The following is a 15940-nucleotide window of genomic DNA, read 5'->3' on the forward strand; positions in this document are numbered from 1 at the left end:
CTGGTTCACAAATAGGGTGGTGGGCGAGTGAAACAAGCTCAGCAACTTTGTAGTAAGTGCTGGAACGCTGGAAAGTTTCAAAAGGAGGCTGGATAGATTCATGGATGATAGAGAGTGGTAGTAACTCTCGACAGGAGCTGCCATGCACAGGCCAACCGGCCTATTGGAGACTTCTTATTTTCTTATGTTCTTATTTTTTTTTTTTTTTACGGGAATTAGCCCACCCGGGCACAGGTCAAACGACCCACAACGGAGCCTGGGGGGCAAAAAAAAGACCGGAAAGAAATTGAAAATATAGAAAAAAAGGTTATACTGTATTAATCTACACCAAGTAGTGTAATATCTCTCTCTCTCTCTCTCTCTCTCTCTCTCTCTCTCTCTCTCTCTCACATCCTAATTAATATCTCAAGTGTCCACACACCTTATCAAGTTATGTACACACACAAAATGCGTACACACATGATTTATACACACACACACAAGATACACACACTCACTAGATATGTACACACAAGTTACTTACACAAGATTCATACACACACAAGATACACACACTCACTAGATGCATACACACAAGATACGTAAACACACAAAATACATACACACGCACACACCCTGTAGTTTCCTCCGTGAAAGCTCCTGAGGTAATGAAAGAAGTTGTGTACACTTCCTGTTTCACATTGGACCAAAGTTTGACCCTTTGAGGATTACAGTCTGAGATTGTCGGCCTTAAAGAGATAATATAGAATTAGGATGCCGACGTACACACACAGATGTGTACACAGACGTACACACACACACACACACGCGTAAACACACACATAGATGTATACACAGACATATACACAGAGATGTACACACACACACTAACGTACACACACAAACTCACAAACACACACACTGACGTAAATACCACAAGAAAAAAAATAATCCTAACTGATAACCTTAGTGATATATAAACAAAACAGTATTACCAACTCAATCCCTCAAAAGTGTGTAAACGACCATAGTAACATAGAAGTGCTACTGTGGGGTGGGCGGGGCCAGTGCTACACGTAATAAATATGGCTACTGTCCAAATACCTGGGACGGTCCTTGACAATAGTGAGTGTTTGAGAATTGGTGGCTGGCTCTCTTGCACCTGTGAGGCCGTGTGGGTGTGTGTGTGGGTAGGTGGGTGGGTGGGTGAGGTGTTGGTGGGTGGGTGTGGAGGTGTTGGTGGTGAGTGTGGAGGTGTTGGTGGGTGGGTGGGTGAGGTGTTGGTGGGTGGGTGTGGGAGGTGTTGGTGGGTGAGTGTTTTTGTGGGTGAGTGGGGGCCTAGAAACACCCTGGAAGATTCATACTAATTAAGGTGTAGGCGTTATTAATTAGGGTGTAAATGGTACTAATTAAGGTGTAGATGATACTATTTATGGTCTTGATATACATTACCTGAGAAATTCTCTCGTTTTAGCCTAACATTATCTACCTGAGTTACCATGGCAACATCTCCCCTGCCCCCCCCCCCCTTTCATAACTCAATTTACTGTATATATTTATCACTAAATCACAAAATGGCGGTGAAATCTCCCTAAGACTCGAATGTACAGTAAATAGATGCAATTTCTTATTTAAAGGTAAAATTTCACATCGGCTTGTATAAATTCTCGTGAGTGTTTAGTTCGTCTTGGGATAAAAACTTGGTTCCTATCCTATAAAGTATAACATTTCTTTGTACGTCCTAGGTATAAAAAACTAACCTAATCTATGATGTTTGAGATATCTTAGGACGTCCTGGGGGAAAAATAGATACATCGTCCTGGGAAACAAAAATAATTCAATTAACACCACCTCTATGATGTTTCAGATTTCCTAGTTCGTCCTGAGGGGAAAAATGGGATACAATTAACGCCGCCTGTGTGAAGTTTGAGAAAGTTACAAAGACGCGTTAAACTAGTTGAGAAAGTTAGTGGAGGTCTTCTATACTGTGAACAAGGGGAGAAGTTTGCATATAGATGTGAATACAGTAGTAGAAATATATGGGGGGGTGTTGGGGAGGGGGTGTCGGGGAGGGGGTGTCGGGGAAGGAGGGAGATTGTGTCTGTTGGGGTGAAAACGTCTGTCTGTCTCTCATTTACCTAAGCACTTAAAAGGTTCATGGATATACCAAAAGAAACACTAATATTCTTGTTTATATATTTACACTATACATACCCACAGGTGTATACAATCCCATTGATATTATTAAGCGATTATTCATGAACTCCCATCGTATACATACCAGGTGTATTTTTAAACGTATAATCGTGAGTATGCGTGGTATATATGCTTGGATATACTCTTACATGACCAGAAGGGTCTTACCTACTCCTGCGTGACAGAATGGTTTAGTGAGAGAGAAGGCGACTCGTTCATAGGATTAGTTACGGTAATGGTGATAGCTTCTCGTGTGGGGGCCATACCTGGAAGATGGCCAGTGTGTGTGTGTGTGGTAGAGAGACACACACACAGATCTATTGTGTGCATTGAAAGTATAATAATGAGGCTTAGGTTTGTATCCATTCATTTTTCCGTCTATCCTTCCAGGGTGCCTTGTGCCTTTCCGTCCTACCGTCCGTCTTTCCGTCCTACCGTCCGTCTTTCCTTCCTTCCCTCCTTCCCTCACCCTCCTTGGCAATCCACACGACGTTGCCTTCTCTTGCTCCCCACCTCTTAACACACACACACACACTAGACCTCCGGCAGCTTTAAGTCTCCGTCACCGCCTTCGTCGTGTTGTTAGTGACAGGTCTTGTCAAGATGTCCATCACCGCCCACCTATACCTCTTCTCCCTCTCCTCCATCACTCCCTCATTATCCTCCACCACTCCCTCCTCCTCCTCCTTCACCGCTACTCCATTCTCCCCCTCCAGGTCACAGGTCACGTCGTCACTCTCTACAGGTCGTCGGGCCACCCCATTCTCTCCGATATTCAGGTCACACAATTGAATCACCTCGTGCTGAGTACAAGAGTGTGTTGGTGATTACGACAGATGGCGCTGCAGGGAAGGGGGGTGGGTGTAGGATAAAAGCCGGTGTTTGTGAGAGACAGAGAGACATGAACAGAGAGAGAGAGAAAGAGACGCTGCCCTAGAATAACACAGAGAGAGAGAGTCCCATACTACAGTGAGATAATAACAATTAACAGGGGTCATATTTCAGGATTACAGGATTAACCAGGTAATCGCATTTGCTGTTGTGGATTGCTGAAGCACTCACCTACCTAACCCCTATCATAGATTAAAGGGGGGATGGGTAGGTCGATCGAGTAAGAGGGAGGAATGGGAGGGAGGGAGAAGGAATATAAAAAGGAGAGAGGGAAGGAATGAGAGAAGCAGGCAGGGAGGGAAGGAGGGTGATAAGAAGTGAAAAAAAGGAGGGAGAGAGAAGAGAGGGTGAGAAGAAGGGAGGGAAGGTGAGAGGGAGAGTCAACAGGTAACAGATTAACATGATAATTAAAGTCCTATAATTCTCCCCATTTTTTTTATGGTTATTCAACAAGATTTTAACACCTCGTGAAAGACTTGACTAATTGCCTCTAGTAATCATCAACCATCTCACTTTTAACATAATTAGAAAGTGGATCTCAGACAACACACTTAAGTCCATCGGTACATTAACTCAAGTGTATTCGGGAACTGCGCTCCACCACTTTTACTTCCCCATTTGTAAGGTTGGGTTAGGTTAGGTGGAATTTATATCTAGGGGGGGGAGGTAGATATCTGGAAGTGCCCCCTCCCCTGGGATCGAACCAGTGACCCGCGGGATAGGGGGTGAGCGGTGTATCCACTCTGCCACCCGTGTCTCACTATAATAAGGGGTGTTAAGGGGTGTGTTAGTGGGTGTGTGTGTTCGTTTAGTTGAAAGGTGTTTGTAATGAGTGTTGATAGGAGTACTCAGGGTGGTCTTCTTCCTCCCCGTCCTCCTTCCACCCTCTTCCTCCTCCTCCTCCTCCTCCTCCTCCTCCTTCTCCTTCCACCCTCCTCCCCTTCCTCCTCCCTCCCTCTCCCTCCCTCCCTCCCTCCTCCTCCCTCCTTCTCCTCCCTCTTCCTTCTCCTCCCTCTTCCTCCTCCTCCGTTGACCCTGAGTGTACAGTAATTCGCCAGGAGGAGGAAAAGGTTGACGGTCATCGTTCACACTCCATCACGTTTTGGCTCCTTTCACCACACACACACACACACACCTGACCAATTCCCGTTACATATTTTTTAGCTACGCCCTACCACACTACACCTCCTATGAGAGAGAGAGAGAGAGAGAGAGAGAGAATAGGACCTCGCAAACAATGTAGGACTCCATATTGACAGGACGGGAGAGAGAGATCGAGTAAGGAGTCTCGGGTCTTCTCAGGCGTCCCCCACAATGAATACGAGATGGGATAGAGACGCATGATGGCAGGAAGTGGTGAGGGCAAGGGAGGGGTGGGTGAAGAGTAAGGAAGGGGTGGTGAGGGAGAGGTGGTGAGGGTAAACGAGGGGTGGTGGCTGGAGGTAATGGTGGTGGTAGTAGTATTGGTGGCCGGGGAGACACACCAACATAGTTAAGGTGGATTGTGTAGTGTTGCCCCGGGGACCACGACACTTTAAAAACATGACAACATTAAGCCCTCTCAGCTGACACAGGGAGGGGCTCCTTCACTCTCGCACCTGATCTATCTTCATTTCTTTCCTTTAGTCTGAGACCCTACCGTAACTAGATGCGTTTTCTGAGTCCCGGATTAAAGTCGAAAATATATATATATATATGTGTGTGTGTGTGTGTGTGTGTGTGCGTGTGTGTGCGTGTGAGTGTGAATTCTGAAACAAACGAAAAAAAATGAACAATAATCATCGACTTTACATATTCTTAATACCAATTCATTTCTCGTAATACAATCAAAAGTCTCCCCCAACCCTCCTCCCTCTATCCCCCACCCCTCCCTCTATCCCCCATCCCCCACCGTTGCAACTGACCAATCTGCAATAATCCACCCACTTTTCGGCATCACCTTTGCAACAATTACATTTCGCTGCAATAGATAGATTTGCTGAGTGAATCGTATCCATTTTTTTTTCACTATTCAATATATATAATTACTTAAAAAATATATAGCTTTGGTTCTGTCTGGTTCTGTTTGGTACTGTCTAGGCCTCGCGTGGTTCTGTCTAGCGTCGCGTGGTTCTGTCTAGCGTCGCGTGGTTCTGTCTAGGCCTCGCGTGGTTCTGTCTAGGCCTCTCGCGTGGTTCTGTCTAGCGTCGCGCGTGGTTCTGTCTAGGCCTCGCGTGGTTCTGTCTAGCGTCGCGTGGTTCTGTCTAGCGTCGCGTGGTTCTGTCTAGGCCTCGCGTGGTTCTGTCTAGCGTCGCGTGGTTCTGTCTAGCGTCGCGTGGTTCTGTCTAGGCCTCGCGTGGTTCTGTCTAGCGTCGCGTAGTTCTGTCTATTTGTTGCTTGGTTCTGTATTTAGCAACGCGGTTCACTTAACGACTAATTAATTGCCACGGTATATAATTGCTTCAATGGGCTGACCTTGAAAGGCTGCCGGAACTAAGTCATTGATTTAATTTTGATAATAATGTTTTTTTTCCCTCCTGGCATTAAGGCGTATTAAAAAAGGTAAAGGAGATTATTATTAACAAAAACTCTATTTAATTTTCTATCCGTATTGAGCGAGGATTAACTGGTTTTGGGGGGGGGAGAGTAGTCGGTTAGGTAGATTGAATTTTGTGAGTAGTTTACATGTAGGGCTTTTGAGTTTATACGTTCAATCAGTTTACCGAAGATCTGAGTCAGTTTACCGAAGATCTGAGTCAGTTTACCGAAGATCTGAGTCAGTTTACCGATCATCTGAGTCAGCTTACAGTGTACAAATTTACATTTCAGGAATTTTAACCCTCGGTATTGGGAGGTTGAACCCCCCCCCCCTCCCTCCCTATCATACATCTACATATAAAGTGGTGATCTGTCGAGATGTCCAGGGCAACGCGGCAACGCGGCTTCCTAGTACACGGGTTCGATGATCCAGCCCTTGAGGGGGGGGGGTGTAGGATGATGAGGGGAGGTGGTGTGGTAGGAAGGAAGGAGGAGGAGGAGGAAAAGTGACAAATAATACTGCTGGCAGCACAGGTGGTGGCAGAACAGGTAGTGGAACACACGTAGAGGAAATCATCAGCCTTATTATTGAACGTCGTTGGTGGCCCTGTGTGTGTGGAATTAAATAAACACACATTATATGACCACAACACATACACACAAACACCTTCTTGATACTACAATTGCCAGGTAACACAAGAATAACCACTACCAATACCATACATCCCCGCAATCATGTATTAACTCTTAATTACAATAACACAGGTGTCAAAGCCGCGCCTCACCCACCTGTGTAGTGAGGATCGTCTGTGCTGACTGGTTGTCGTTAGTACTGAATGATATAACGACCTTGGTGATTACTGTTACGTTACCTGGTCTAGTTATTTGTGTGTGTGTGTGTGTGTGTGTGTGTGTGTGTTTTAACTGGGGTTTTTTTAATACTGATTTTTTAATGTTATAGTACTCAAGGTGTTAAATCATCGTACTCAAAGGACTAGCGTACTCAAGGGGTCACAGAGAAGGCGAAAAAAGAGGAGAGAGAGATAGAGAAGGAAAGAAAGAAAGAAAGAGGAGAACAAAGAGGAAAAAGAGAAAAACCACAAGAAAAAAAAATATTGACGACAAAAAACGTAAACAGCAACAGCAACAAAAAATTAAAAACAAAAATACTTTAATTGACGTCACCAGTTTCACGTCACCAGTTTCACGTCACCAGTTTTACGTCACCAGTTTTACGTCACAATTTACGTCCTCACTAATAAAATAAAACCATACAAAACCCAAGATTATCCTTCTATTAGCTCCTATTGGTCGGGCAAATGAGATCCAACAGCGTGTATGGGTGAAAATACGACTCTCCTTATCCCCGTATAGACCCGTAAAACCTCAGAACCTTATAACAAGAGAGCATCACTATATAGGATTCAATACGACACGAGAAGGATTCAATCACATATCTAGACTACGGGATCCAACTCGACCTCTTTTCATCATATGAGAATTAATTTATTCTGGACGTTATACCTGTGACGTCACTGATATAATACTGTAGCGTTGCGGATTATATAGATTATAGTTAATACGATTAGAGGGAATTAGATGACTGGAGATAATACGGAGCCGAGTTATAACTAAGTGGGTCGCGTTCCGAGTTATAGAGATCATACCAGCACCATATAGGAACACATAAACACGTCTAAAATGGCGTCAGAATTACATAGAGACTTTACTGCATTTACATGGATTTGCAACTGGGTTTAAGGTATCACTTTTAATATTCCTGTAACTGTAATATTATGCTGTATTTTGACCCCTGTAGGGATGTAAATGAGTTGTTTGTTTGTTTATGTTTAACTACCGAGTTTTAGGGCTGTTTGTTTGTTTGTTTGTTTGGTTAAGCGAGCTGACAGTGTTGTTTGAGGTTGACTGTGATAGTGAGGCGTTTGCTTGTTTAGCTTACTTGTTTTTACTTGTTTTAGCTTGTTTTTTTTAAGGTGGCAGGGTTGGTTTATTCCGGTGATGGCTGAGTGGCTGTGGTCGAGTGCTGGCTCTCGGGTATAGTCCTGTTGACACGGGTTCGATAGTTTGAGTGGGATGTTGTGTGTTGTTTACCGACCGACGAGGAGGACGATGTTGAAGGGATTACCACGGCGTTGCCATCTCTCTCTCTCTCTCTCTCTCTCTCTCTCTCTCTCTCTGACCATTTTCTGTACGTTATTATTGTCAAAACTATTCTTGACTTCCGGTACATGGTGGAACTGGTCCGGTACATGGTGGAACTGGTCCGGTACATGGTGGAACTGGTGACCGTAATCAATAAACAGTTTGGTTTACTTCCACACTCCTGTTTAGTGGGGTGAGGTGGATGGGATGGGTGTGGGTGAGGTGGATGGGTGTGGGGTGGGTGAGGTGGGGTGTGGTGGGATGGGGTAGGGTAGGGTAAGGATCCCACCTTACCCTACCCCACAACTAAAGAGATGGAAAGTGTCAGTAAAATGTTAGAAAGTATCCCTAAAGTGTCTGGAAGTATCAGGAGAGTGTCTGGGTGAGGCAGGATAGTGTCTGGGTGAGGCAGGAGAGGTCTGGGTGAGGCAGGATAGTGTTCCGGTGAGGCAGGATAGTGTCTGTGAGGCAGGAGAGTGTCTGGGTGAGGCAGGATACATCTGGGCAGTAAATGGACTTCCGGAAGCGTTTAGAAGCAACTGTAACTCTCACGAAAGTACTAACAAGGTGGTGAAAGCAACTGTATGGGAAGTGAAAGCGCGAGATGGAGCCGTGTTAGACCTCGAAAAAGACAGACACAGGTAGGGGAATTATTGATTGTAGCCTTCCCTCTCTCTCCTCCATATATTATTCATGTTATCTACGGTGTTTTGTGTCCATTGTGGCGGAGGGAGGAAGAGGGGGGGGGGAGTTAGGAGAGGAAGGGGGTGGGATAGGGAAGGGGAAGACTGGGAGGAGGAGAAAGCTGGGAAAGGAGAAGAAATGGGGGAGAGGTGAGAAGGCGGAGATAGGGAAATTGAGGAAATATTGTGATAGTAGGGTAAATAGGGAAAGGAAAGGGGGGGGGGGAGGAGGTGAGTGAGAGATGGAGGGAGGGAAATGGGGAGGGTAGAGGAGAAAGAGAGATAAAGGAGGTAGACGAATGGGGGAGAGAGAGAGAGAGAGAGGGGGGGGGGGAAGGGAGGAAAGCGACAGAAGAGGAGAGTACTACATAAAACAGACCAATCTTTATATACAGTATTTGATCATTACGAAATATTAAAATAAAAACAACAAACTCCTGTACTACTTGTCTTATTCCCTTTGAATTCCCCCCACCCAGACCGTAGACTTCCGTGGGGGAGGGGGGCGAATGGATTACCTTTCAAACTATACAATAATAAGTAAGACGATATTTATAGTTGACAAATCGAGCGCAGGTTCTGGGCGGTGGGGGGGTGTGGGGGTGGAGGGTGGGGCAAAGATGGGGTACGGTTCTCTCCTCATAATTAAACCGTGTGGGGATAGGAAACCAAACGAGTTCATTAGCTTTCACAGACTAATTAGTACGAGTTGTTATTGCAGTTCGTATTTGTCGTCAACTTCCATGGTGATGTTATCGTATATAGCTGTCAGGGGAAGTCAACGCGTATACGAGAGATAATATGTCGTTCGTGTTCATTTAAGTATCGTTCGGTTAGGTTTAAGTTAGGTTTAGGTAAGGTTAGGTTAGATTAGGCTTAGGTTAGGTTTAGGTTAGGTTAGGTTAGGTTTAGGTTAGGTTAGGTTTAGGTTAGGTTAGGTTAGGTTTAGGCTTAGGTTAGGTTTAGGTTAGGTTAGGTTTAGGTTAGGTTTAGGTTAGGTTAGGTTAAGGTCATTTACTCATTAGCCCAGAGCATCTATATTTCTCTTTGATCTTAATGTCTATTGGGTGTGTGTGTGTGTGTGTGTGTGTGTGTGTGTGTGTGTCACGGGGCATCAAACAATGAAAACTATTGATTAAACTATTGGTCTGTGGTGCAAGGTTGTGTGGTGATGAGCAGAGGTGATTAGTCTTATGTGTGGAAGTCTGTGTTCGGTACACACATACAAGCACCTCCTCCCATACACATTCTCAAGTACTCCTTCCACTCAATTCACATTCAAGACTCTCTCTCTCTCTCTCTCTCTCTCTCTCTCTCTCTCTCTCTCTCACGACACTCAGGAACAATGGCAGTCATACGCCCTCTTGTAAGACAATCAGGTGTGAGTAAGTGGAGGTGTGTGTGTGTGATGAAGCCTTTCTCTCACACCTAACCGATGCTTCCACCCTCCAGCTGTTACTCCCTCTCATCCATATATCATTTAACCTAACCTAACCTAACCTAACCCAACCCAACCCAACCTAACCCAACCCAACCCAACCTAACCCAACCCAACCCAACCCAACCCAACCCAACCTAACTCTAACCCTAACTTAACTCCAACCCCCCCTCCCCAGAGATAGGTTTAGGGTGTTCAATCATCAGGTGATATAAGCTGCGGGGGTTAATATTCAGGTAATCTATTTATTATTTCCTTCTATCTGTAAACTTATAAAAGTAACTAAGTTAATCTAGTAGCGGAAATGATATTGAAAGTTATTTGAGGTGGTAATCAACAGAGACACCCCCACATGGTACAGAGACACACCCCACATGGTACAGACACACCCCCCCCACATGTACAGACACACCCCCACATGGTACAGACACACCCCCCACATGGTAGAGACACACACCCCCCACATGGTACAGTAATTGCTGCAAACAAATTAACCTGGGAATCTTCATTGCTTTTACGAGCCTTGGTGTGTCTCCTGAAACTGACACTAGCCTACTAGGTAACGTTTCCTCCTCCTCCAACCTTATTGCATTCTTGCATGATCTTGTGCAACACGACTAGCTGAACCCACCCCCTCCCCTCGCTCCTCCTGCGCTGGTCACTTCCTTGTTGTGTATGAATGTATGATAGTAGCCCCCCCATCCTCGTCCTCACCCCCTTTGCGTATACCGTCAAATAAAACATTGTTATGGATTCACCGTCCCTCTGGTTCACACGAGAGGGGGGAGGAGGGGGGGTCTATTCTTCCCTTCTTCCTTAGTCTTATTCTGTGTGTGGGGGGGGGGGTGCATTAGTGGGTGACGGAGGCTCGAAGGAAAGGAGGAAGTAAGAGAGAGAGTGATGATAGGAACTGGAGAGAGACGAAGATTAACTTGATTCGAATTTTATCCCAACTTTATTTTGTTTTACTTCGTCTCTCTCTCTCTCTCTCTCTTCTGGGTAAACTACGGGATGAAGAAACGTAAGAGAGAGAGATAGAGAGAGAGGCGATAATACCCTAACACCAAGCATCAACCACTGTGTTAATTTCTTCTTCAACTTGTGTGTGAAGACCATCAACCAGACGCTAAGTTTATTTCTCGCTTATTTTACGATCGCCGATAAACTTTTAACATTGTGTCGTAGTGTATGTTACGTGATGTAGTGTGTTAAGTCACTTTAGGTGTGTTATGTGTGAGGTAGTGGTGTGTTATGTTACGTGAAGTGGTGTGTTATGTTACGTGAAGTGGTGTGTTATGTGAAAGGTGTGTTATGTTACGTGAAGTGGTGTGTTATGTTACGTGAAGTGGTGTGTTATGTTACGCGAAGTGGTGTGTTATGTTACGTGAGGTAATGTGCTATGTTACTTGGGGTGTTACGTGAAAGGTGTGTTATATTACGTAAGATACTTTGTTACATTAAATCATCCGTTACGTTACATCATCATCCTCATCACATTACGTCAGTTACATCACGTTACATAATTCACTGTTGGCCTGACACAAGTCTTCAGGTCACGGGCAGTCAGTTAAAACAAGGGCGAGATAACTTAAAGGTGACAAGCCCTTATAAACACATACACTTAGTACATTATCGACTATAAACCTCAATTAATATATTTTCCATCTATTTTTTATATAATTATAATAAGTAATAATTAAAAAAAAGGTTTATAATTACGTTTGTGAAGAGAATCTCAAGTGTAACCCAGAATTATTGAGTCGTTAGATTAGTTTAGTTTACGTTAGGTTGATGCTCCGTTTTCTATGATAAAATTATAGACTACAATTTTGTGGTTGTTATTAAGAATTCTGGTGGTTGATATTCGGTATATGGACAGTTAGGTTGACAGGAGAGTTAGATTGACAGGAGAGTTAGATTGACAGGAGAGTTAGATTGACAGGAGAGTTAGGTTGACAGGAGAAAGTTAGGTTGACAGGAGAAAGTTAGGTTGACAGGAGAAAGTTAGGTTGACAGGAGAAAGTTAGGTTGACAGGAGAGAGTTAGATTGACAGAGACATTTCCAAGCATCAGACAGAGTGAAGTTTCTACCAACTGTTTAATTTCCGTCACCTCAGGCCTACACCCCCCCCCCCTCTACCTCCTGTCTCTCCTTTGCCCCCGACTATCCATTATCCTCTTGTCCCTCCCTTACATCCCTGTCTCTCCCTTACCCCCCTGCCTTTCCCTTATCTATCCCCTTGTCTCTCCCTTACCCTCTGTTTCTCCCTCACCCCCATTGTTTCTCCCTTACCCCCCCTGTCTCCCTTCCTACCTCCTGCCATCATCATCAGGTACAGTAATTGTGTTACCTCGTACTGATAGATAGATAGATAGATAGATAGATAGATAGATAGATAGGAAAACGTATGACCTTACAATCATTATACTCAAGAGGTAAATGCCATCGTACTCAAAGATTTAATTGATATATTCACAATAATCCGTTCGCCATATTGTTAATCGAAACTAAACACTTCCCGTCTGAATCATTATTATTTTTTTCAACGCCAATTATACATTCTCTCAAACCTCGATGACGAAAACATAAGGAAAAAAAATATTCGTATTTTGTTTTTAATTCTAACCTTAAGTTCATTATTCTAAGTGAAAAAATAGAACGTTTCCATTATATTAAGTGAAAAAACGTTCCTCCGGCCGCAAAAAAAAAATCCTTCCCCCTGCCACAAAAGCTCTCCCTCTCTCAGTGTTTACTTGTTATTACGAGCTCTTAATTGTGTTTGCAGACTCTCATTTGGGCTTCAGAAAATATAAGTTTATGATTAATACATTTTGTGTCAACTGTGTGTGTGTGTGAAAGAGAGTAAGTAAGTGTTTGTGTATATCAGTGTGTATGAAAGTGTGGGAGTGTCAATAAGTACGTAAGTGCAAGTGTGTGTGTAAGTGCAAGTGTGTGAGTGTGTAAGTTACTGAGTGAGTGGGAGAGAGGGAGGTAATTTCACCCGTCTGTCTCACTAACTCTCACAACAACAGCCAAACTTTGCACACTTGTATTCTCAAACCTCTGAGGTGACATTAACTTTCGGGAGAGATATGACCCAGAAATATAATGGCTAGGAGGTCAAGGTCAGGTCAAGGAGGTAAAGGTTACAATAGGAGGTCAAGGCCACAACAGAGGGTCAGGGTCACGAAGGAGGAGGGTCAAGGTCACGAAGGAGGAGGGTCAAGGTCACGAAGGAGGAAGGTCATATCACGTCAGAAGGTCAAAACTGCATAGATAAGATCATCTTAACTTGACTATTTTATCAAGTGACAAAAAATTATTTAATAAGAGTGAAAAAGTGACCATCCTATGAGACGCACCCATGTTATATATTTGTTTTACGAGTTTTATTATTAAAAAGAAGGGGGGGAGATGGAGGGTGGTGGGGGGACACGGTGGCCTAAAGCTGCGTTAGTGAGGCGTGAGTCAGAAAGGAAAAAAAAATTTCTCATTGGATACATCAGTTAGTTAAATACCTTATAGAACTGGTATTCATAAAAGCTGACTGACGCAAGTTATGAATGTGTTCTTGGGGGGGGACACAAGACTTCATCCAGGATCTTGATTAATACTGATGTCAGATTATTAAGGTAAATAAGGGTGGATTTACTTCACTGGTAAACTTGTAGTTGTTGATACGGGATTTCATTGTATTATGAGATGTGAATGGTTTGTTTACTCAGCATTAAGCGGGGTATGGGGGTAGGGTGGTGGGGGGTAGTGGGGTGGGGGAGGGGGATGGTAAAAGGGGGAGGAAAGGGTTCTACATAACCCCTGGTTCTTTCATCGTCTTGTTAGCCTTCAGTACACAAGGAGACAGCGAGGCCTACACTGCACTCGACCGCCTTTCACTTCCTCAACTGTAAAATCAGGCAACTATTCTCCAGCAACATCGATTTAGATCACCAATCGTAGGGATTCGAACGGTGATTTTTTATGGGGGGGGTCTGAAGATGAGTACTACAACCACACAGCCACCACACCACCTAACGAGTAACGTATTGTAATTATGTGGGAGAGGAGGATTTACCTGTGGCTAGTATAAAAAAAAAAGGTAGGTTGAGAATGGTGGTTATGGCGTGACGACGGGGTAAAAACACTTCAGTAATTCAGTACCTCGCTCACTGGGTCACTCATCACTCGCTGGGTCACTCATTACTCGCTGGGTCACTCATCACTCGCTGGGTCACTCATTAGAGGGGTATCACGGGGAGCTTCCTACCTCGTCCTCACACCTCGCCTCAAGCACCCAGTTTAGATACCTCCCTCCCTCACTAGTCTGTAAATGCTAATACTGGATGGCTGAATCTCTCTCTCTTGCCCACTATCTCACTTGTCCACACTCCCCCACCCCCCCCCTCCCAGTGTCTTTCATCAGCGTGTCAATACTTCAGAAATGCTTGAAAGTATTAAAAAACAAAAAACTCTTTTAAAGTAGTTTTTTGTTGATCATATTTTTCCCGGGAGAATGAGACGTTACTTTAATCTCCATTTGTAACTCCCTGGTGATGAAGCTGAGAGAGACAGTTACCCCTGATGTTGTATTTAACCTGAGTATTTAAAAAAAAATTAGCATATGACGAAGGGTGAAATACGACCATTATGGCAAGGAAAATTTACTCGGAACACTCTGTGTGTGTATTATTATTGTGTGTCCTCTTTTATTATGGTTTTCCCTATGAAATATTTCCACCGCGACTAATGTAAAAACGGAAAAAAAAACATTTTTTATGATTTTTTGTAGATTTGTCTAATAATAATGATAATAATAAAAATAATAATAATAATATTAACAATAATGATAATAATAATAATAATGATAATAATAGAACACAAATTACGTAGTTTCTCATAGGCTTACAAACAATCAGGTGAACGAATGACGCACCAAAAATAACAGGTGGACGAGTGACGTAACAAAGGTAACGTTAAAAATATAAAGATGTGAGAGAAGAAATTGACAAGTGAGAGTGAAAGAAAAAAGAATGTAGGTTAGTCTCTCTCTCTCTCTCTCTCAGGTCAACCATGTCCAAGTAACCTCCTCCCCCATCCTCCCTCAATGGTGTCGGGAGATAATAGGAATTTTACAGACAAAAGAGGAGGGGGAGGGGAAGGGGGAAGGGGGGAGGGGGGAGGGGGGAGGGGCAAGTAGCTGTCGGCACTATTCCAAGCCTCACCTGGACGTGGCACTATTAGTAATCTTTCTTTCCTCTTCTTCCTCTACTCTTCTTTTCTCCTCCTCTTTCTCTTATATAACCCCCCCCTCCTTGTGAATGGGTACCTGCCTTTACCGTTGCCAAAGTGAAAGCAGTCGAGTACAGTGCCACCCATATGCCTCTCCTTTGTACTGATAAAAGACTTGAGACTAAAGTGTGCTGGACTGTGGGATATCTCTCTCTCTCTCTCTCTCTCTCTCTCTCTCTCTCTCTCTTCTTACACACTATTCCTTACCCTCTTCCTTCATGGTACCATCTCCTCTTCTTTCTTTCTTCCTTCCTCGCTTTCATTTCTACTACTCTTCCTTATCCTCTTCCCTCTTCCTTTCTTCCACTTCCTCTGTTTAACCCCGTTTCCCCTTCTATAACTCCTCTCCTCTTTCCCTCCTACTCCACCTTCCCCTCAACTAGTGTTTCACTTTGACACAGGTGCTCTACACAGGTACACTACACAGGTACACTACACAGGTACTCTACACAGGTACACTTGATGCATACTCGCCACGCTATACACAGGTACACCTTGTTATGCCACACACAGCCCACGGTACTGCTGTAGTGTGTGTGTCTGTCAACTAGTGTCGTGAGGCCGGGTTTACACATCTCGATAATCTCTATGATCAGTGACATATTTCTGTCCTCGTTTTTCAAGTTAATTTCCGCCTCATCTGACTTGACTAATGATGAGTTTGTCGCGTGAGAAAGACTTTGAGTTTTTCTTAATGCAACCAGTGGCCAGTTGTTTAATCTGGTGTCTGTAGTAAAAGTTTTCATTATATAATATGGTAAAAAATTTCCTGTGAGGTCTTAACAT

The 15940-nt window shown here is 43.9% G+C and overlaps 1 protein-coding gene across 1 annotated transcript in view; it reads right to left on the reverse strand.

Annotated features, from left to right (window-relative positions):
* The window catches only part of LOC121861044 (5-hydroxytryptamine receptor 6-like), a 78086-nt gene that overhangs the window by 61915 nt on the left and 231 nt on the right, over positions 1 to 15940 (reverse strand). The window lies entirely within an intron of this gene.

Source organism: Homarus americanus, unplaced genomic scaffold (assembly GCF_018991925.1).
Source record: "Homarus americanus isolate GMGI-L3 unplaced genomic scaffold, GMGI_Hamer_2.0 scaffold52806, whole genome shotgun sequence".
In the NCBI taxonomy this organism is placed as follows: Eukaryota; Metazoa; Arthropoda; class Malacostraca; order Decapoda; family Nephropidae; genus Homarus; species Homarus americanus.